Below are 23,052 nucleotides of genomic sequence, written 5' to 3' on the forward strand. Positions count from 1 at the left end.
GAACTTGGCACCTCAGTATGCTTTCTTTCACATTCATTTTTTAAAAAAGAAATCTCTATTTCTTTCCATTCAATTTATGAAGATATTTGCAACTTTGGGAATGTTCTCATCAAAAATCAGCCTATTACAATTCTTAACTATCTGTGATGGTTAAATGTAGCTATTTTCAGTATGGAGCCTCAGTATCAGTTGGGCTGTCTGTGCTTTCAGAACAGTTTCTCCTTCAAGGACAGTTGATACACACCTCAAGGGAGACAATATTCCTTAATGTGGCATCCCAACAGTGAAACAATCTCCCATGGAGACTTGATCCATATTTACACTGACTTTGTCTGCATGGCCAAAGAGTCCTTCTTTCTGTTTTGGCATTGTCCTGTTTGGATAACGCATGATCCAAACTTCAGTGCTGATGTGAACAGTTAGGACAATGTCTCATTTGTTCAGCACCAGAATTGTGGATGACACTGTTGACATGCATTAAAAGAACTTACCTCTTACTTTCGATCTTCTGGGAAGATCTGGAGTCCTCTATTTCTATGCCAGAGTGGCTGTTTCCACAAGCATCAGTGCACCTGCCACTATCACCAGTCTCTTGCTCTGAAGTCAGATTGAAACACCCATACATGATCATTACTGGGCTCCTTGTTCTGACATCAGAAAGAAGTGACCCACAGCAGTGACAGACATGTTGGGTGGCTTGGTGGCATACTCATGCAGACAGCTGCCCATGTGCAGAAATGGAAAGACAGGTAACGGAGGAGATCGGGGTAACTCCGAGGCTGGCCAAGGCTCTTGTATCATTTTTGGACTAGGCATTTTTATAGCATATTTTAAAGTTGGTGTGAACTGTTAGACTCATACAATCATAGAGTTGGATAAGGCCACAAGGGCTATCCAGTTCAACCCCCTATCATGCAAGAATATACAACTATACCACTCCCATGGCCATCCAGCCTCTGTTTAAAAATCTCTAAAGAATGAGACTCCACAACAGCTCTTCCTGTCAAGACATTCTTCCTAATGTTGAGGTGGAATCTCTTTTCTTGTAGTTTGAATCCATTGCTCTGCAGTGGAGTTGGAGAAACAAATTTGGAGTTGGAGAAACAAATTTGCTCCATTTTCAGTATGATATCGTTTCAAGTATTTAAACAGGGTATCATATCACCTCATAATCTTATTTTCTCTTTATTTGATATACTGCTTGTCTTTTGTTTTTATAGCTGATGTGATTTCTTTATCCTTGTAGCTGGTTTCTCTCTGTGTTTAAATTCTATATTGCAATCTGAGCTTTTTAATATATATTTATCATAGCTTGAATAAGCCACTCCCCTTTATCTTCAGATGGACAATATAAAATATGTAAATACATAAAACATAAATAAATGTTAATATCAGCCTTTTCTTGACTAGAGTATCGCCTAACTCTTCTCCAGCTGTCCTTCAAATCTTCCAGAGCAGTCCTGCCTACAGAGTTTAGCAGTTTGATATGAAAACAGTTCCCCAGGCTATGCACTGTTTTCAAGAAAGTTTCTGTATTGGCAGGTCCTGCAGCAAATTTTTAGATTGCTTTCACCTAGGTAACATCTCTGTGAAAAGGTCTTGATATAGACACTCATTTCTGTAGAGTAATGGTTGTCAAATTGTATTATGGGAAGCAGTGGAGGTTTTTTTTGGGGGGGGGGAGCTTATCAGAAGTTTGTCACTGAGAAGTTCAGCAATGGCAGACAGGCTTTCCTGAAAAACTTTTTGTGTACCAGAACTGTTCATCATCATCACCATCTCCACCAGAATCATCATCTCCTTCTCCTTCTCCCTCTCCCTCTCTTGTTGTTATTGTAATGCTGAAAGTTTTTTCATTGTTCTACATGAAGAACAACACCACATTCCCTCTCACAAGGCTTGCAATTTAATAGTCAAAAACAAAACACTAGCCCTGATGCACTCTGCTAAATAGAGATACCAAATATTCCTACAGATGTAGCATCCTGTGTAAACCATACTGGATCATTATCAAATTGATCTTGTGCATCTAGCTGTGGGAACATAGCTGTATGTTCTCTCTGCCACCCTGTCCATTCACCATCAGACAAGAATTGGCTATGTTAGGGGAGTCAAAGCAAATAAATGGTGGGTGGAGAGGGATGGGGAGTAGTAATAATAATAATAATAATAATAATAATAATAATAAATTTTATTTTTATACCACTTTTCCAGAAGATCAAAGCGGTGTACACAAAATTTAAAACCAGTTACAAACACATCATAAAATAGATAAAACCAATAACACAATATACAATATACAAATCTAAAACAATCATTTGAAAGGGTGAGGCAGAAAGTTGATGGGATCAAAGTACACTAGTTCATTTTCCAGAGGGGAAGGCTTGACAGAAGAGGAAAGTTTTTAGCCTCTTTTTGAATGTTTCTAGGGGGGGTGATCAGGTGGAGTTCCTTGGGAAGACTGTTCCAGATTTGTGGGGCCGCTACTGAGAAGCCCTCTGGGAAGCCCTCTAGCATATGTAGATGATGGAATTTCTAGCAAGTTCTTCCCGGTTGTTCTGAGTGTGCGGGGCGGATTATATGGGGAGATGCAGTCCCTCAAGTAAGTTGGGCCCAAGCCATGTAGGGCTTTATAGGTAATAACCAACACTTGGTAGTAGTTCCACTTGGCAGAACTTTACTATATTTCTGCCTGATCCAAGATCTCAGCTGGTGGTATATGTGCATGGAAATTAACCTCAAGCAAAATGGCAAGCAAGAAAGATAATAAAATATCCTTCAAAGGAGATTGCAACCCAGCATCAGAACACATTGGCAGGAATGATCCAGCTAAAAATCAATCACACTTAAGTCCTATTGATTCCAATGGATCAATTAAGAATATTCTTGAAGCTCTCCCACTGAAATCAGCAAGTGATTGACTTTGGTTGTCCTGTGTGTATAACTTGGCAGAATACTCAAGCCACAGAATCTCCAGGCTGATCATAATGCTCCCTCTGATATCACTGGGAGCAAAAAGCACCGAACTCTGGCTAGATCATATTCTGTAGTATGAGTATTAACTTAGCAGTTTAAATGTGAAATAAAGACAGTTTTACCCCTTTAAGTTCAGCTAGCATTCCTATTTAAAGTACAGTGCAAGGGTCAATGCTTATAGCCTCATAGGGTGCTTGGAAACAGATTAAAAGTAGGCAGTGAAATCGCTATGAAAGATTTCTCTTCAAAACATACTTTAGGCAAACGGATTCATCTTAAAATATGATCTTGTATCATAAAGGTCACTGCTAAAACTGCCCTTTCTGGCTTCTGAGCTCTCTTTTTCTCTACTCTCCCTTTCTCTCCTTCTGTTGAATACCATTGTAAAACAGTATACAAAGTTAATGTTATCCACAATCTAATTGAAAAACTGCATTTATCTACCTATAGCACAAAAGATGGTAATACATTTTTCAAAGAGGATATGGCCATTATGCTGAGCTGCACTGTAATTTATAGTCATTTGAGGACAATTTATGCTGAAGAACTGTTGGGAACAGGCTAGGAACACTGGTGGCAAATTTTTAATAATGGATTTTATCATTCAAATCCAGATTTAAAGTAGACTTTTAACAATTAAATCTAATTTATTTTAATCAGTAATTTTTCTAACTGCATTTAAAGTATTTTTTCATAACTGAAATATAGTTTTAATATTATCAAATAAATTATACAATTTGAGATCTTAAAAATAAATTTCTGACACTCTGTCAAAGTCATTAGTGCCATTCCAATGATTTTTCTGAACTTCAGTTACAATGACATAGAACAAGAGACAAAAGTAATTAATTTTCTCTTATTTCTTCACTGTCCTCTCACATGGGTAGATTATGTGTGAATTTCCTAATCAGTACAAACTATGATTTCCTGTGATTTCCAAAATAGAAAACTATAGTGAGCCTTCAAACTAAGACATCAACCCCATATCAAAATATCCCAGAAACTAGGATCCAGTACAATCCATTGTCTCATTGAGACAATCCGTCCTGGATCTCTATAAATTCACCATTCAAACAATGTATGAAATTACCTGTATGAAAATATTGTTCTACCAAAGAGTTTCTGGCTATTATCTAGTAGTGAGAATAAGCTGTCACATCTGATTCTCTCCCTCCCCTCCCCTCCCCTCCCCTCCCCTCCCCTCCCCTCCCCTCTTACAATTGGACTTTTCAAGCATTAAATTCTTCCCTTCTAAATAATGGTTTGCAAATTTTGGCTAATTTTTAGATCAACTGGCTTTTTTTTAGCCTATATACATTGGTTAAGTTCCATAGATACAATTGTTTCCAGAATGGAGAGGGCCATATTGTACCTGCCTGAAGTTAAAAATGACATGCATCTCGGGGGGGGGGGGGATCGTAGCATGGTGGCTGAGCAGACAGGGAGGAAAAACTGAGTTGATCCTGTTTTCCCCTGAATTATTGGGAAACTCCACTGTCCACAGGGCCTGCTCCCAAGGTGGGTTGGACATCCATCCGTACTACATGGCACCTTTGGGGATTTTTGTCCTCCCCCATGAATGCACATCATCACACAAATACACTATCTGAGATCAACAATCACCTCCCTCTTTTCACTCAGTTGCCTTACCATTGGATGCCCCATGTGACCAGCCACACACTCGCACAAGTGATACACTGCCCATAAAGTGCATTAGAGTGCCCAGTGACACAATGAAAAAGCAAAACCATGGAGGCCACCTGTTATAATGGCTTCCTGACCAGATTTATTCAGAAGAGGGTTATTATTGCCTTCCTCTAAAGCTGAGAGAATGTGGTTTGTCCAAGTGAGTTTCAATGAGTTTCAACAAGAATTCACACTCTGGTCTCCTAGAAACCTAGTCCAACATTCAAACTTCCATACCATGCTGGCTTTTAGTACAGATATATTAATTAGTTTCACAACTGTTCCCTTGTTTGCACAGACAAGATGTAATATGCAGTTCAAAAGACATGCTGGCTGAATGAATAAAGGCTTTAAAATATGTTCCATGGCTGTATAAAAGCTGTTTTTTTAAGCAGAAGCCAATATATTTTAACTGTTATAGCAGCCAATTAGTATGCATACTTACGAAGAAAAAGCAGGAAAATAAAAATGGGAAATGTGATTAAATGATATTATTTAATCAGTCTTTGAGAGTAACAGTTTAAGCTAAATCAATTTCCAGTTTATTTATTGAATTAGTCTACTGACTATTTCAAAAAATTACAAACAATAAAACAATACAATTATAAATACGACAATATAGTTACAACAAAACAAAAATCCTGCCTTCTCCAGGTGGGAAAGAAAAGGACTATGGCTCCATGTTTTTTTTCCTCCCTAAAAATAGAAAAGAAATTCACCTTCTTGTTCCACATCTCTCCATGCCCCGAGGCACCTGGAATTTTGATATGGTATGATGCAGCACCTCTCAAAAGAAAGATAAGCAAATGGGACAATTCAGAGAGGCAATAATGAATCCACAGAAAAGTTTTTAAAAAGAATGAGGAACACCAAATACCCACCATTCAGATATCAAGTTCCTGCTCCAATGAAATAATTTCTTTTGCCAAAAGTGTACCCTCACAAAAGTGTAAATGTATATTTAATGAATATTGGAAAAGTTAGCTTCTCTCCCATATTAAAACCTCAGAATTCTTAACCAGGCACAGCTATTCCTAGCATTCAGAGGTCCTTGTTGTGCCTATATAAGTATTAGACACGAGGAACATCTGAGGGAGAAGATACCACCACTTATTCCACCCGTAACAGGAGATGTCAGGGCTGAATATATAGGGATTCAAACACAGACATTTAAGGATTTAAAGTGGATGAATGAATGCCTGAATATCAGGATTCATCCCACACTCAGTTATTGGAAGATCTTTGCATCTCAAGTTATTTCGATTCCAAATATAAAAGATTTGTTGAATTTGCTAAACTCCTTTACATGGATATTTAAAGTTTCTTGATTATAATCAGTCTAAATTGGTATGTTCTGAAGTTCCTTTACAAACAGTGAACAGAGCTGGGAATCCAAAATTCAGTGAGCAAAAGGATTTGTCAAGCTGAGCGGGCTTAAACAGATGACCAGAATTCTCATCTTTGTAGCCGGAGTGTACAGTCCAGAAATGTCACTCCATTAGCAGTCACAGAGGACAAGGATTCATGCCCTTCATTTACCCATGGCTTTGGCTTCCAGTTTAGTGGTGTAGTGAACCCACCATGAATTTTATTCTAAACATTGAAAGGGCTATCCAAGGTGCTGAATATATTTCAAAAATCAAGTTCACAATCTTGGATAGCTTCTTTAAAATAAAACAAAACCAGAGATGATTCACATGGAGAGGAAACCAACGGCCACTAGTGTTGAAGCTATGGTGCACCTAGTCGAGGGCAGTGCATCAAACAAAAACCTAGTGTCCCACAAATGTCTAACTTCCAGTACTTGAGTGATCTGATGTCTGCACGAAGATCATAAAGTGATCGTATGTCTACTTTGCATAAAATACCACTGTAATGAATGTGCTCTTTGCACTAGCCCAAAGCAAATCATGTTCTTTTCTGTTACTATTGCTAGACAGTTTGCTTTATAAAAGCAAATGGTCAGGGGAGCATTAAAATTCACCTGCTTGCCTGCCTCAGAGATGAGGGTGGTTTTTACTGCAGGACAGTCACAGCACTGCAGATCTTTTCAGTTTTGACTGACTGACCACTCAACTGCAGGCCAAATTCAAGAGTTCAGTCCTTATCTTTAGATTTGCCCCCTAGGGCTGGCCAGAGGTTTTCAAGGATTTGTCTCTCTCAATGTGAAGCTGACTCTTTGGAACAGCTCCGTGCCACTGCACTAATGGAAATGTCAGCCACAGGAGTCAGTCTTGTATTTGCAGCAGACAGAGGCTGGCATGTAAGTCTAGATCTGACTCCCCAAAGGCATCAGGGTGACTATGAATCAGTGTTACTTCTTTTACAGTGTAAAGTAAATCCCAACTCATTTCAACTTAACCTTCTTTAGCAAAGTAAGAATGTCCTTCAGTTTACAACATGTTCAGTTTGGAAAGGTCACAGTAAGAAGTACCTGCAGCCTCCAAAATCCTAGCCTAATTTATTACTAGAAAGCATAATGCTAAATGAACTTTAAATAAGTAAGGTTGAAATCTGGGGGCCAGGCTATAAAGTACATTAATGTAAAATACATTGCATTAGGTCAAATCCAGCTGTAGTCCTGCTTAGAGTTGTCACACTGAAATCAATGCTGCTTAAGGGATGCACATACTGTACAGTTCATTTTGACCCTATTATTTCACTAGGTCTGTTTTAAATACAACTATGGCTGGATTCACCCTCAATCTTTATGTGGTAATTCTAGATATACAAATGATTTAGACCATCTCAAAATACTAACCGTCATCCTTTCTCGCCAATACAGACACTCAAGCTGTGAAATTATGCCATAATAACCCACTCCTGTGCAGACATGAATCCAAATGGGAAGAACTAGACTCTGCTTCAATTACTTTCTCTTTACTTGGTCTTTGTTTACTAACATTGATGGAGCAGAAAAACAGCATGTGCCTCACTCAGGATTAAAAGGAGTGAGTTTTGTGTTTTCCTGCATCATTTATTTATTGTTAATGGCTGGCATTCTGTTCAGTAGTTATAAGATTGTAAACTGGATTCACAGTCTCATAACTGCTGGGAATTCACATGTATGGTCATTAATGACTGGATGTGACCCCCCCCCCAAAAAATCTACATATTTAGACTAGCAACACCTTGCCCAAAAAGTTTCTGAGCTGCTGAAGATCAGCATGCTAAGAAATGATGTCTGTTCTACTATCCCATTCACCAGAGTGTTTTTGAGACAAGCTGTTGCAGCAGGACCCCAAGAGGTCTCTTCAGCTGCCTGTTCATGACACACAGCATGTCCAGAAGATTGTTCTGGACATCATTTTCCAGCACCCCAATCTGAGGAATCACAGTTGAGATGCTGCTAGGCTGAATCTGTAGATTTGAGGTGTAGGACATTGAAACATGGAATTGCAAGGGACAACAAGGGCCATCCAGTCTGACCCCTGCCATGCAGGAATATATAACCATAGCACTCCTGACAGATGGCCATCCAGCCTATTTAAAAACCTCCAAAGTAGGAGACCCCACCATACTCCAAGGCAGCATATTCCACTGTTGAACAGCTCTTACCATCAGGAAGTTCTTTTTTTCTGTAGTCTGAATTTGTGCCTGTGTCCTAGTCTCTGGAGCAGAAAAAAACAGCTTGCCCCATCCCCAATATGACCTCCTTTCAAATATTTAAACATGGTTATCATGTCACCTCTTAACCTTCTCTTTCTCAAACTAAATATACCCAGCTCCTTGAGTCACTCCTCATATGGCATGGTTTCCAAATCTTTCACCATTTTGGTCACTCTTCTCTGGACATGTTCCAACTTGTCAATATCACCCTTAAACTGTGGTGCCTAGAACTGTACACAGTATTCCAGGTGAGGTCTGACCAAAGCAGAATAGAGTACAGAGTTACATCATCGGCTGTAACTATTACAATATAATTCTGTCATTGTAGTTATGTCTGATGATGCTGGATCTCTGACAGTGTTTATAAGACATCTATAAAATTGGTTCTCTGGGCATCATTCAGTTATCATGAAGAAAGAAAAGAAAAATGCAATGAAATACAAGCAAATATCTAAAAATGCATTAATGCTACACCAAAATGATAAAAGTACCCAATGGTGTTGTTTGGAGAAAGCTCCTTTGAATTGGTGGAAGATCTATCAGTGGAATTCCTCTAAATCTGCTTGGAGAGTTGGAAAATACTCCTGGGGAAGAGGTAATTAATGATCAGTGAAGCCATCCATGGAATGGATGACTGCACACAATACAACACAACTAATATAATATTGGAAAGGTATTTGCAAGGGAGGATGGCAATGGAAAAACCCCTCTGAAGAAATCTTGCCAAGAAAATGCCATGATAGGGTCACCAGAAGTTGGAAACTACTAAGTAGAGTGGAGAGTTTAGTGTAGTGGAGTCTCCTTCCTTGGAGGTCTTTACACAGAGGCTGGATAGCCATCTGTCGGGGATGCTTTGATTAAGAGTTCCTGCATGGCACAGGGTTGGACTGGATGGCCCTTGTGGTCTCTTCCAACTCTACGATTCTATGATTCTATGATATCAAGGGATATTTGTACACTGTCTTGGTATGATGAAGGATAATCTTTAAATGTTTTTTTTATTCCAATTCATCAAGGTTCAAGGGCCTTCTTTTCCAGATTTGTTTATAAAACTGCAAGTGTCATCCATTATTTTAAAATAGGGCTCAGGGAGAGAAATGCAACCAAGCCAGTCACTTTTTCTTTAAAAAAGGATCCCTCAGCAAAATGTTGCTTTTTGACTTATTTATTCCATGACATTTCAAAAAAAGCCCACCTCCCCAGCAGCTGGTGAACAGAGGCAACTCATTCAACCCATTATAAGTTTGTTTTCACAGCTGAGCAGCATAATTTTAATGAAACCGAGCTGGCAAAGAGTGTATTCTCATTCTGAACAAGGATGAGGGGTAGATATGTGGAGGGAAGCGTTGCCTTCAGAGACAGGCATACATTACTGGTGGAGGGGGAGTGTCAGTAATAGAATTGTGAATGCACTTTCTGATTTGGTTTCCCTTCCTCTTGAGACACAGGCTCATTTGGAAAACCGATGCTTAGCAGACTCCTGAAAAAAACTGTAGCAGCTGTTGTCAAGTGACAAATTTCCACTTGCCTCAAAAGAAATCAATTAAACAAACACATTAAAAGAAATTTAAGTGTGTCAGTCTTTGCAGACTGTGATATATAGGTTTTAAACATACTTTCTGAAAAAGAGGTGGGGAAGGAGGGCACTGCATCTCGAGGGAAGTGATTCCAAAACATGAAAGCTGATTAACTACTTTTTTTGTTGGCTTTGATACAAATCATTTGTCTGTCCACACCATGATGGCTTTAACGAATAGCACTGGGACAAGAGACTTAAGAAATAGGATTGGGACATCTTCTTCTTCTTCTTCTTCTTCTTCTTCTCTGGAACAAGTGATATTCTGTGTCTAGCAGAATAATTTTTTCTGTATGTGTATCTCTGGGAAGGTAAAGATAAGTGTCTAATGTCTGATTTACTTAGCTTATTTCAAAGGCTGTAAAAAAGAATTGCCAATGAGATTTAGGTAAGTACCTAGGAGGGAAAAGTCGAAAGAGTGAGAACAAACCTGCACATTTCCTAGCAAAATTTTATTTTTCATGAAAGGAAAAACAATGATTGCAGTTCCTTCTCATACAGGACTATCCTTCAGTATTTCGGCCATGCATGCCATGCATCCCAGTATGAGGCTTCCCAGGTGGTCAGCCAACCTCATCCAAGGAGTGGCATAAAGATATTTTTCCCCGTATACAAAAGTTTTGTGTGCATGTATTTATGAAGCATGACCAGTGTATCCCTATGCATGTCTGTGCAAAAATAAAATCAGTGGAGCTTACTAACTAGTAGGCCCATTACAGAATACAGTGGACACTGGCCTAAACCATGTTTTTAGGCCCAGTCCAGACAGGCTGCAAAGGACGCCCTCATCATGTGTGAGGGGTGCCTCAGGGCAGCGTTTCTAGATGCCCCTCACCCCTCGTATGTGACAAAGGCATCAAAATTGTGGTGCCCTGCACATACGGGCACCGCCATTATGATGTGCTGGACACATAGCGTCCACATGTCACAGTGCCATTACAACGTCATGAGTGCGCCATTGGTGCACTGCGACATCGTAATGGTGTTGCAAGAAGAACCCTCTTTTCACGGGTTCTTTTTGGTCCACAGGGAAGTCCCACGGTCTGGAGTCTGCGGCTTTCTCATGGACCAAAACTAGGTGCCAGGAGACCGTCCTTTTTGGGCGGTCTGTACCCTACCATAGACAAGATTTATCCTTGGAATACCTTGGCTGCCTCAGAGTTATGACTCTTTTTCAGATCTTTGATTGCATATGAGATTAAGGCGAGCTATACAGTAAGGCAATTGCTTCAGAACGCTATTTAGATGTCATGAAAGAGCAATAAATTGTTAATTCATTATTAGTCTATTTTCATGATAATTTTCACAGGGGTGAGCAGAGATCCTTTTAGGATTTTCTTCCCAATACGTCAAAATAAAGTGAATGACATTAGTAACATGTTCATGGACTTGTGTAAGTGAGGGAAGGGCTATACATTTTCACTTTTGCATGCAAAAAGAAGAGATTTTTAAAATGTTGGATGTGATTTTTTAAAATTCTTTTTTCACATTTTGAGAGTTTGGGGGATAAAATCGATAACACCTTTCTTGGTAAAGGAAGACAGAATGAACAAAAAACCCACAATATTTTCTTTAAACTACTGTAAAATCTTTTAGCAAACTTGTTTTGAAAAAAGATCTCAAAATGGGGAAAATCTTGCAGCAATTGCCAATTTTCTCAGCAAGGACTCTCAATGTATCAAGCAAATGCAATGTCAATGTATCCTATCTCGAAATATTGCCCTGATCAAGGGTAAGCAATTATCTCTGAGTTCCTGCTACAGAGAAGAGGAGGAGAGAGGTAGCTGGGCAGCCATTTTAAGTGGTGACTGTTTAATTGTTTTTTAAACTCTAGGAAGAGTGTGCTTGTAGTCACATCTTCAGTGAGTCACACCTGTGAGTCACTAGGGGCGGAGCTAGCAGACTAGCTCTTTATTTCTTCTCCCAGAGCTGCGCGCCTAACGGCGCACGAAATTTTATTTCAATTTTTATTTCATTTTTTTAATCCAAGGAAATCTACAGCAAAGGCAGAATTGATCGAGCTCACTGCCACAAATTGTTGAAGCATCAGGGGCTTAACGTTGGTGTTTTCTGGAGGATTCTTTTTTTCAGGAGGAAGCCCACGGTCCTGTTCCAGTAATTTCCTAAGACTTTTCAGTATGGACACTGACGGAACCACGGCAGTCACCTGCAACACTTGTGGGATGTTTGTCTTCTTGCCTAAAGAAGTGGAGAACTTCACATGCCCCAAGTGCAAGTTGGTAGCCCTCTTGGAGGAGAAAGTGCAGCAGTTGGAGTCCAGAGTAGCTACACTTCAGCATATTAGGGAGCAGGAGGATTTCCTGGACAGAACAGAACTAACAATCCTGGACGAATACCATGCAGAGGAAGGTGCTAGAGCCGAGGAGGTCACTTCACATACACAGGAGGAAGATAGCTGGAGGAATGTCACACAGAGAAGTAGGCCAAGAAGGGATTGTTCGGGGAGCTTGCAGCTAGAGAATCGATTCAAAGCTCTTTCCCTTATCAAGGAGGATGAAGAAGAGCAGCATGGACAGACTTCAGGGACAGAGCAGGCAAGCCTGAGTGTCCCACCCAAGGGAACAGCTGCTGCTAAATCTCGTAGGAGGCGTGTGGTCATAGTGGGGGACTCCTTGCTGAGGGGTACAGAAGCAGTGATTTGTAGGCCTGATAAGATGTCTCGAGAGGTGTGTTGTCTCCCAGGGGCAAAGATCCGTGATGTGACAGAGAGGCTGACAAGACTGGTCAAGCCTATTGACCAATACCCCTTCCTCTTGGTCCACGTGGGAACCAATGATACTGCAAGACACAGCCTGCAGAACATTAAAAGGGATTACGAGGCGCTTGGTAGGAAGCTGAAAGGAATGGATGTACAGGTTGTCATCTCGTCTCTTCTGCCAGTTGAAGGGCACAGTCCAGGAAGGGAGAGGAAAATAGCGGATGTGAACAACTGGCTTTGCAGATGGTGCCACCTAGAACAATTTGGATTCTTTGATCATGGGCTGCGGTTCCATGAGGAGGGACTTCTTGCAACGGACGGGTTGCATCTCACACCAGTTGGAAGAAATGTTTTTGCCAACAGTCTCAAGAACTTGATCAGGAGGGCTTTAAACTGAGTTCCGTGGGGAAGGGAGACAATATTAAGGAAGGCGAAAGGGATGGTGAAAATAGTCAAACAGACATAGAGGAAACAAGAAAAAAAGTGCAAGGATCCAACAGTGGGAGGCAAATAAACTTGCACAAGCAAGTAAATGGGACCCGTGGTCTGCGATGCCTCTACACTAATGCACAGAGCATGGGAAATAAGCAGGATGAACTTGAACTCCTAGTACAGCAAAGCAAATATGATATAATAGGCATCACTGAAACCTGGTGGGATGAGTCTCATGATTGGAATGTGGAAATAGAGGGGTATAACCTTTTTAAGAGAAATAGGCCAAACAGGAAAGGAGGAGGAATAGCACTATATGTCAGAGATATTTACACCAGTGAAGAGATCCAGGACATCAGTCATGGAAGCCAGGTGGAGAGCATCTGGATAAGAATCAAAGGGGAGGGAAACAACAAGGATGTTATGGTGGGAGTCTACTACAGACCCCCAAGTCAGACGGAGGAATTGGATGATGCCTTTCTAGAACAGATGACCACACAGTCAGAAAAGAGAGATGTAGTAGTGATGGGCGACTTCAACTACCCTGATATTTGTTGGAAGTCAAACTCAGCCAGATCCTCAAGGTCTACCAAATTCCTCACTTGCCTGGAAGACAATTTCATTGTCCAAAAGGTGGAAGAGACAACAAGGGGGTCAGCTATTTTGGATCTGATCCTAACCAACAAGGATGACTTGGTTAATGGGGTGCAAGTGGTGGGATCCTTAGGTGGAAGTGACCATGTTCTCCTGGAGTTTGTTATACAATGGAGAGGAGAAGCCAGGCATAGTCAAACACGCATTCTAGACTTTAGGAGAGCGGATTTCAGTAAACTTAGAGAAGTATTGAGGGTGATCCCATGGTCAGAAATACTAAAAGAGAAGGGAGTTCAGACCGGATGGGAGTTTCTCAAAAGAGAGATACTGAAGGCACAATTTCAAACAGTTCCAGTGAGAAAGAAAAACGGGAGGTGTCTCAAGAAACCAGGATGGATGACTAAGGAACTTTCAACCGAGCTAAGTTTGAAACGGAACATGTATAAGAAATGGAAAAAGGGGGAAATCACAAAAAAGGAATTCAAAGAAATAGCAGGCATGTGCAGGGGTAAAGTCAGAAAAGCTAAAGCGCAGAATGAACTCAGGCTTGCTAGAGAGGTTAAGAACAACAAAAAGGGCTTTTTTGGATATGTCCGCAGCAAAAGGAAGAAGAAGGAAACGATAGGGCCACTGTGTGGAGAAGATGGCAAAATGCTAACAGAAAACAGAGAAAAGCCAGAATTACTCAACACCTTCTTTGCCTCAATCTTCTCAGAAAAGGCAAAGGGTGCTCAACCTGAAGATAATGGAGCAGAGGACAGAACAGGGGAATTTCAGCACAGAATAAGTAAAGAGATAGTAGAGGAATACCTTGTTAATCTAAATGAATTTAAGTCTCCAGGACCAGATGAACTACATCCAAGAGTATTAAAAGAACTGGCAAATGTAATATCGGAGCCATTGGCAATTATTTTTGAGAACTCCTGGAGAACAGGAGAAGTCCCACAAGACTGGAGGAGGGCAAATGTTGTCCCCATCTTCAAAAAGGGGAAAAAAGAGGATCCCAACAATTATCATCCAGTCAGTCTGACATCAATACCAGGAAAGATTCTAGAGCAGATCATTAAACAGAGAGTCTGTGAACATCTAGAAAGCAATGCCATAATCACAAAAAGTCAACATGGGTTTCAGAGAAACAAATCATGCCGGACAAATCTGATCTCTTTCTTTGATAAAATTACCAGCTTGGTAGATGAAGGGAATGCTGTGGATATAGTATATCTTGGTTTCAGTAAGGCCTTTGACAAGGTTTCCCATGATATTCTTGCAAACAAGCTTGTAAAATGTGGGCTAGACAAAGTAACTGTTAAATGGATCTGTAATTGGTTGACCGGCCGAACCCAAAGGGTGCTCAACAATGGCTCTTTTTCCTCCTGGAGGGAAGTGACCAGTGGGGTCCCACAGGGCTCTGTCCTGGGCCCAGTGTTATTCAACATCTTTATCAATGACCTGGATGACAGAATTGGGAGCACACTTATCAAATTTGCAAATGACACCAAATTAGGAGGAATAGTTAATACTGCAGAGGACAGGACCAACATTCAAAATGATCTGAATAGACTAGAAAGCTGGGCCAAAGCTAACAAAATGAAATTCAACACAGAGAAATGTAAGGTAATGCACTTAGGGCAGAAAAATGAAATGCACAGATATAGGATGGGAGACACATTGCTGAATGAAAGTACATGTGAAAGAGATCTAGGAGTCCAAGTAGACCATAAGTTGAATATGAGTCAACAGTGTGATGCGGCAGCTAAAAAGGCCAATGCAATTCTAGGCTGCATCAATAAAAGTATAGTGTCTAGGTCAAGAGAAGTAATAGTGCCACTGTATTCTGCTCTGGTCAGGCCCCACCTGGAATATTGTGTCCAGTTCTGGGCACCACAATTCAAAAAAGACATTGAGAAACTAGAGCATGTCCAAAGGAGGACGACTAAAATGGTGAAAGGTCTGGAAACCTTGCCCTATGAGGAACGACTCAGGGAGCTGGGGATATTTAGCCTGGAGAAGAGAAGGTTAAGAGGTGATATGATAGCCCTGTTTAAATATTTGAAAGGATGTCATATTGAGGAGGGAGCAAGCTTGTTTTCTGCTGCTCCAGAGAACAGGACCCGGAACAATGGATGCAAGCTGCAGGAAAAGAGATTCTACCTCAACATTAGGAAGAACTTCCTGACAGTAAGGGCTGTTCGACAGTGGAACAAACTCCCCCGGAGTGTAGTGGAGTCTCCTTCCTTGGAGGTCTTTAAGCAGAGGCTAGATGGCCATCTGTTGGGGATGCTTTGATTTGGATTTCCTGCATGGCAGGGGGTTGGACTGGATGGCCCTTGTGGTCTCTTCCAACTCTATGATTCTATGATTCTATGATTCTTTATCTCCCTAGTGGAGAGTGCTATTATGACTCTTATAATCTATGCTAGAGCCAGGAGGGCTCATGGGTTTATCTTAAAATAGGAAAGATTAGGACATCCTCACATCTAGAGTCGCACACATTAACTGCAGCCATTCATTGGGAAGTATGTGTCATTTGATTAGATTTGTAATGTACATATATTCATAGAGGCATGTCATAGATTATTTTTGTGCTAACAAATAGTGGTAGGAAGATAACACACTGGATGTGTACAGCAGATAGGAAGGAGAGAGGGAAGAAAGATGGATGCGAGAGAGGAAGATAACAAAAGGAGTGAGGGAACTCTGAGTGCATCTACACTATAAAAATAATACAGTCTGACACCACTTTAAGTGCTGTAGTTCCATTCTATGGAATCCTAGGGTTTGTACTTTTACAAGGCCTTTAGCCTTCTGTGCTCAACAGTGTTGGTGCTGCACAAAACTACAAATCCCAGAATTCTGTAGGAGAGAGCCATGTAGTTAAGTGGAGTCAAATTTCATTATTTCTACAGAGTCGATTCATCTTCTGTTAAAGCAAGAAAATAAGACACCACAGAGACAAAGAAAAAGACAGGAGGACTTGTATTTTTCACACGAAGTACAAATGTCAATGCAAAATATAGAGCAAAACCTAAAGCAAAACATAAAGCACAGTTCAGACAGAATCTTGAATTATTTTGTTTTGTTGTCCAGTGTGGATCATATGCACAACTCAGAAGCTGGAAAACATTTTTTTTTCAATTTTCTTGGTTACACAATAGTAAGCCAGGCTGACTCATAGTGCAGTGAGATAATATGAAATCATCCATTCAGAAATAAGAAACCTTTCTAAAAATTCAGCATCTGAAGTTCAGATTAGACTTTGTGTATGTCTGCAGGAATTCCATTAAAGTGGGCTCCACTAGCTATATAGATTCTCCACTTGACGTGGAATTGCCTCTTGTTCTTGGTTCTGCTGTATCATTATCCAGACAGAAAGATAAACAACTTAATGCTATCCATAGTGAAAGTGGATAGCATTAAATGCACCATTTTGCTGGTTTACTCATGTTCTGGCCTACCCTGGCTTGCCACAAAACACCAAAGGCTTTTCCTTGGAACTCAAAAACATGTGAAATCCTTTGGCATCTCTGCAAAAGACTCTTTCAATTACCATGTTTCACTTAGGCTCCTGCTGTACATTTCTTGGATGGACAGTGTGACTAAGGAAATCTGCAGGCAATCTTTCTATGCTGTGGAAAAATGCCACCTGTCATTAAACAGACTGTCTTTGGACAGTGCAGAATGTCCAAACCATCAGTGTACAAAGATGAAAAGAGCCAAGATGTTCCATATCTTATCTTTGAAGAATTATTGACTCAGAAGCACCATATGTGCTGGCTGTCAATGGCAAGCGTGGTCAAGATTATCATTAGGCATGCCACACACCCAACACTAATTCCAATGTCATGAATTCATTTTCAAGGCAGCTCCAGTTCTGGCACAACTTCAAAGCTAATATTCAAAGTTGAGAAGCTTAAAAATGTGCAAGCGTATTTAGATTCTTTAAATGGGCTGGCTTAGTAGATTTGTGAGCATTTGAAGCTTTGTAAACCACTGCAGACTTTCAAAAGTTAATCTTTCCCATTAAAGTTTTTCAACAACATGACATTGGATTCATTTCAAAGTAGTTTCTCTTTGTATATCAAACTAGATTCCATCCTCTTCAAGGGTATTGGAGTGTTTTTTTGTTATTGTGGCTTATTGAAATGTTTTGCATTTCCTATAAAACATAATACAGAAGAATGCCATGGCAGCTTTGCAAATACAAAGCAGACTGTAGCTCCAGAACCATCTCTCAAAACTGACTGAGTGGACAACATAACAAATGAGTTTCAATGTAAATGGGTTCACATAAATATCAAATAAATGTTTGGATGTTTCTGCATTTGTATTACACACACATCTGCTCATTGGCTTCAATAGGCTATTATTTACTAGCAAAGAGATCTTAGGGTCAAGAGGAAAAACCCAGTAAAATGTAAATTCACTGTAGCACCAGTGAAAAAATGGTTTGGGAAATCATTATGAAAGCAGGGAGGTACCTACCAGCCCCAAAAAAATGGGGCAGGCTCACTTTTGTAGAAAGACCATTTTTGTAAGGGTCAAAATAGAATGAAGATAGGCTAACATTCGTCAGTTTGATCTTCCTATAGCTAAATTAACTATTTCAAGCAGTTGTGGGAATCATGCAGCCTTCCAGATGTCATTAGGCTGCACCTTCCAGCATTCCTTTCCATTGGCTATGCTGGCTAGAGTCCATGGACACTGCAGTCTTGCCACAACTGGAGAGTTTTATAATTCCCATTCACCATTTAAAGAGAAAGGGGGGGGGGGGGAGAAAACCACAATGAAAACACATAAGCACACACATCCTTTCAAACAAAATTAAAAAAAAATCCTCTAAATGGGCATCCTGTTAACAACTTACATAAGTCGAACTTTTTTGACTGTGAATGCCAGAATTCCATTCCTATCATATAACAATCAAAATTCCCCCTGAAAGTCATCTTTGCTTTGTGACAGGACCGCCCCAAGACAAGTGGAAAGAAGAGGAAGCATCAGAAAAGCTAGGAGGTCCTGAAAACTAAGTCCCTCTTCTAGGAGGTCCTGAAGAATGACCCTTGCAGTACGTATAACTAAAGGAAAATAGACTCATTTCTGCTGTGCCATTCTTCACCAATACAGAAATGACTGACTTAGGAGGACTGCCACACTGACTAGGAGACTATCATAGCAAGATATATCTCAATGAAGGGCTCAGCCCTAATTTTGCTAGTACATTTGTACATACTTCAGCAAAACCTTGGTTTTCTGAAGAGTTCCTTGTAGATCAGAGAGAGAGAATGACTTTGGACTAGTGGTTTAAATTCTGAAGTTATCTTTCACCTTTTAGTAGGAATTTGAAACTAGTAAATGACCCTTAATAAAGAGTGATATTTTTCCTGTTGCCATTCCACTGTGTAAGCAGCAACATCTCTGATGTCAATATTCTAGATGTCCACAAAAATGCAGTACAATCCAGTGTTTAAGGCTTTCCCAACACAGTCTGGAAAGCTGTTTCTGGGGTTAGGAGAGTGAATACAGAGAGAAGTTGTGTGTTATTTTCTAATCTTAAAATAAATGTGTGGACCTTGTGAATAGGAACAATGTCTCTAATTGTACACCCTACACCTTCTATGTGGGCTTATAGTATGTTTGAACTGCTAGTGCACTTTAAAAGTGTTATCACATATCGTACATATGCAATATATGGAATCTGTATGGCTAGGGTTGCCATAAGTCTGGACCTCCAAACCGGGACAAATGTAGGACAAATGTAGGACAAAATTTTCAAATGTAGGGCACATTTTTTTTAAATGGAGGACATGCGGAAAAAATTGATGGTTTTAAAAAAAAATGTTAATATAAATTCATGTCTCTTAGGCATGATCAAAATGGAGGACATTTGGGCATTATTCCTAGACAGATGGCAGAAATGTACTTTCCCTTTCTGGCCACCCCCCCCCCCCCCATTCCAAACAGTGCATTTGGGCATTGAACATGGCTTTACTTAACATGGCCTCTTGCATATTTCAGAGGCTTATTTGATAACCAAACTCTTTGGGTTTCACACTGAACATGCTATGCATACTGAATATGTCAAGGTGGTTTAACAAGAAGTCGGTTTGCCCTCGGATTCAACTGTACTTCTCAGAAGTGTGTACTTTGTCAATGGACTTTGGTTTTTTTTCCACTGCACTTGAGTTTGTAAAAATGAGAGCAACTTACATTGGCCGTGACTCAGAGGCTTGCTGATATCAGTATCACCATTAAAGAACCAAAAACACACAGAAAATGCACTTTGGAAGGTGACATTCTCTCGGCTTCAGAAACAGTGCCTGCATGTCTCTGAAGCTGACTCATATCATCATCATCACACTATCATTGTCAAAATAAGGGAGACTTGTTAGCATTAAAAGACTCCCCCCCCCAAAATAAAACCAACTGGAGGCCTCTGGCCACTCACTCACCACCTCCTCCTCCTCCTCCTCTTCTTCTTCTCCTTCTTCTTACTCCTCCTCCTCCTCCTTCTTCTCCCCCCTCCTCCTTTTCCTCCTCCTCCTTCTCCCCCTCCTTCATTTGCTGGGTGGCCTGGAAGGAACGGAGGAGGAGGAGGAGGAGGTGGGGGGCGCGGGGGCGCACAAGGCGGGGAGGGGTGTGCGGGCGTGCGCAGGAGGCACACCGCCTCCTCCTTTGCTTCCTCCACGCGGCCACGTGGCCTGGAACAGAGGAGGAGGAGGAGGAGGAGGAGGTGCGCCTCCTGCGTACACCCGCGCCCCCCTCCCCACCTCCCTGCCACCCTTCCCCGCCTCCCCGCGTGGCCGCACCACCCACCTCCTCCTCCTCCTTCTCCTCCGTTCCAGGCCACACGGCTGCGCTCAGGAGGCACACCGCCTCCTCCTTCGCTTCCTCCACGCGACCGCGTGGCCTGGAACGGAGGAGGAGGAGGAGGTGGGTGGCGTGGCCGGGCCGCACGGGGAGGCGGGGGAAGGTGGGTTGGCGCCGCGCAGGCCCCGAACCAGGGTCTGGGGGTCAAACCGGACCAGGACCGGGAGGGGGCCCCCAAAAGTGGATTTGTCCCGGGGGCCACCGGGATATGGCATCCCTATGTATGGCCTATGTGGGCAATAATTTGAACTGGCCATGTGACCAATAAGACAGTGAAATATGAACAAGAGATAATTAAAAGAAAACTAACCTCATGTGGCTGTTCTAATTGCATGACAGCTGGAATCTTTCAACTTCAAGCCATACAGTGACATGAGTATCACTGTACTTTTGAAACTACAGTTCACCTTTTCTTTATGTGGGAGATCTGTTCTGGACTCCCCAGCGTAAAACAAATATTGCTTATGCTCAAGCCCCATTTAAATGAATGGGGCTCATGCACGTGGTGGCATGGCAGTGCGTGCACCCCATTCGTCCCTATGGGATGCGCAGACCCGTCTCCCTGTGCGGCTTTCAGTGTATGCTGAAAGCCGCATAAAGCGCACCCGTGTATGATGCGGGCACACTGTACTTAGAAGTATTATCAACTAATCAAATAATACATTTGGATAAAAACTAGTTTAACCCCTAGATATTTCTAGGTGTTTGTGAATGGATAAAATAGAATTTGAAAAAGGAGACAGCTCAGTTGTATTATTCCTTTTCTTTAAGATCCAGGCAAAATGGTGCCTTATGTGACTTATTCACAGGGTTGTTTTTTTTTTAAATCATATTCTTACTCTGCCCACAGTGCATCCAATGCTCTTATATTCCATTACATGATGCATTCATTGCAGATTCAATGAATAAGACCATACTACTGTTTCATTTACAATGCTGATAAAACAGTTAGTCAATCAGTGATGGAAACAGCACCCAGAATGTTATTTGGAAAAAGATGCAGCTGGGTAACAAGCAAGGGAAATAATGCAAAGAATATTGTGTAGATCAAATTGTGCCCTAAAATTACCACACAGAAAGGGGCCTTCAGAGGAAGGGATTCCAGATTCAGTTCTGAAACAATGTTGGTATTCTAATAATGTGATGCATTAGTTAAGTTTTATGTAAAGAAAAACAGAGGGCCTATTGGAGTAGCTCCATGACTGGCAGGGAAGAACCAGATGTAAGGTAGTATTGTTCAGATGAGAGTCAGGCCAGAATGCACTGAAGGATGTGGGCCTTCTGTTAGTCTGATTCATAATAAATAACAATTTTAAGAAGATTAGTAACAAAAATTGAATAGGTTGTAGCAGGACACCAGAAAAATATAACTAAAGACAATGTCTTTTGAGTATGCTATAAATTAATTATGATGGAAATTATTTGGCCACTGTTTTCTTTCTGTCCAGAGCAGTTGTTAATTCTGGTTAACAGAATTTACACCTGAAGCCAGAAAAAAAGTCAGCAGTGTGGGCATTTTCCTCTCAGTGGATCTAGGAATAATTTATCTGAAAATGTTTATCCCATTTTTCACTTCTTTTGAGTTTCTGTCTTATAATGTAATTAAGAATTGTGGTTTTAAACAGTGATGAAACAGTGTTAAAACAGAAAAGAAGTATATGCATTATAGTGAACCATGGCCTGTTACAGACTGCTAAAATAAACCTGTTCGGGTCTCTTTGGAGCTATGCTGTTTACATGATGCATGCATCCTAAGAATCCGGAAGCTGCACCAAAGCTGCACTCCAGTGCTTAGGAATGGAATGTGGCTTTGGTGTGACCTCCGGACTCTTAGGACCCATGCATCATTTAAATAGCATACCTCCAAAGAGAACCGAAGCAGCTTTATTTTGGCAGTCTGTAACAGGCCAAAGACAGGTATTCATGAATTAAGAGATTGAACAAGATCTTCAAATATCACCTAAAGTGAATTTGGTCCGGGCACACTGAAGGTCATTTTCCACCCATCTTTTTTCTAAAACCATCTAGTAAAAGGATTAAGAAAGTTAGTATAATCCCCAGGAATTTCAGTGCTGTTGGTCCTTTAGGCAACCAGTTCCCAAGTTATATAGGAGCCTGAAGGTGAGGCTGAACTATTACAGTTTTCAAAACCCAGGCTATCTGAAGTGCATATTATGCAAATTATTTTTGAATTATGCATATAGGGTTTGCTAACAGACATACACTAACAGGCATACAATGTCAACTGCTGATTACCCATTTGAAATCATTCCTTTCAAAGCTGCTTTAGTAATAGGAGAGGGGGGGAAAGAACTTTGGTTTTCTTTTTCAAGTAAAGTGCATTTGAACCCTCAAAGGAGAAATAAAATCTAGGATTTGCAATCATACACTCACTTACCTGGAAGGAAACCCCACTGATTTCAAAGATCTGGGTAGGAAAGTAGATGATTGCTCTGTTAGTACTGCTTATCTGATTTACACCAGAGAAATTTTAGTTGAATTTAAAGTGCTCACTTCTAAAGAGACATGCATAAAACGCTGCTATTTTATACTGGACAAAGTCTATGGCATATACAGTTGGTCCTTGGTAACCTCT

The 23,052-nt window shown here is 40.8% G+C and overlaps 1 pseudogene; it reads right to left on the minus strand.

Moving 5' to 3' along the window:
- Positions 1–264: 264 nt before the first annotated feature.
- The window catches only part of LOC149311288 (uncharacterized), a 50,689-nt pseudogene continuing 27,901 nt past the window's right edge, over positions 265–23,052 (minus strand).

Source organism: Sceloporus occidentalis, unplaced genomic scaffold (genome assembly GCF_023333645.1).
Source record: "Sceloporus occidentalis isolate IW3139 unplaced genomic scaffold, rSceOcc1.0.p SCAF_6, whole genome shotgun sequence".
Classification (NCBI taxonomy): domain Eukaryota; kingdom Metazoa; phylum Chordata; class Lepidosauria; order Squamata; family Phrynosomatidae; genus Sceloporus; species Sceloporus occidentalis.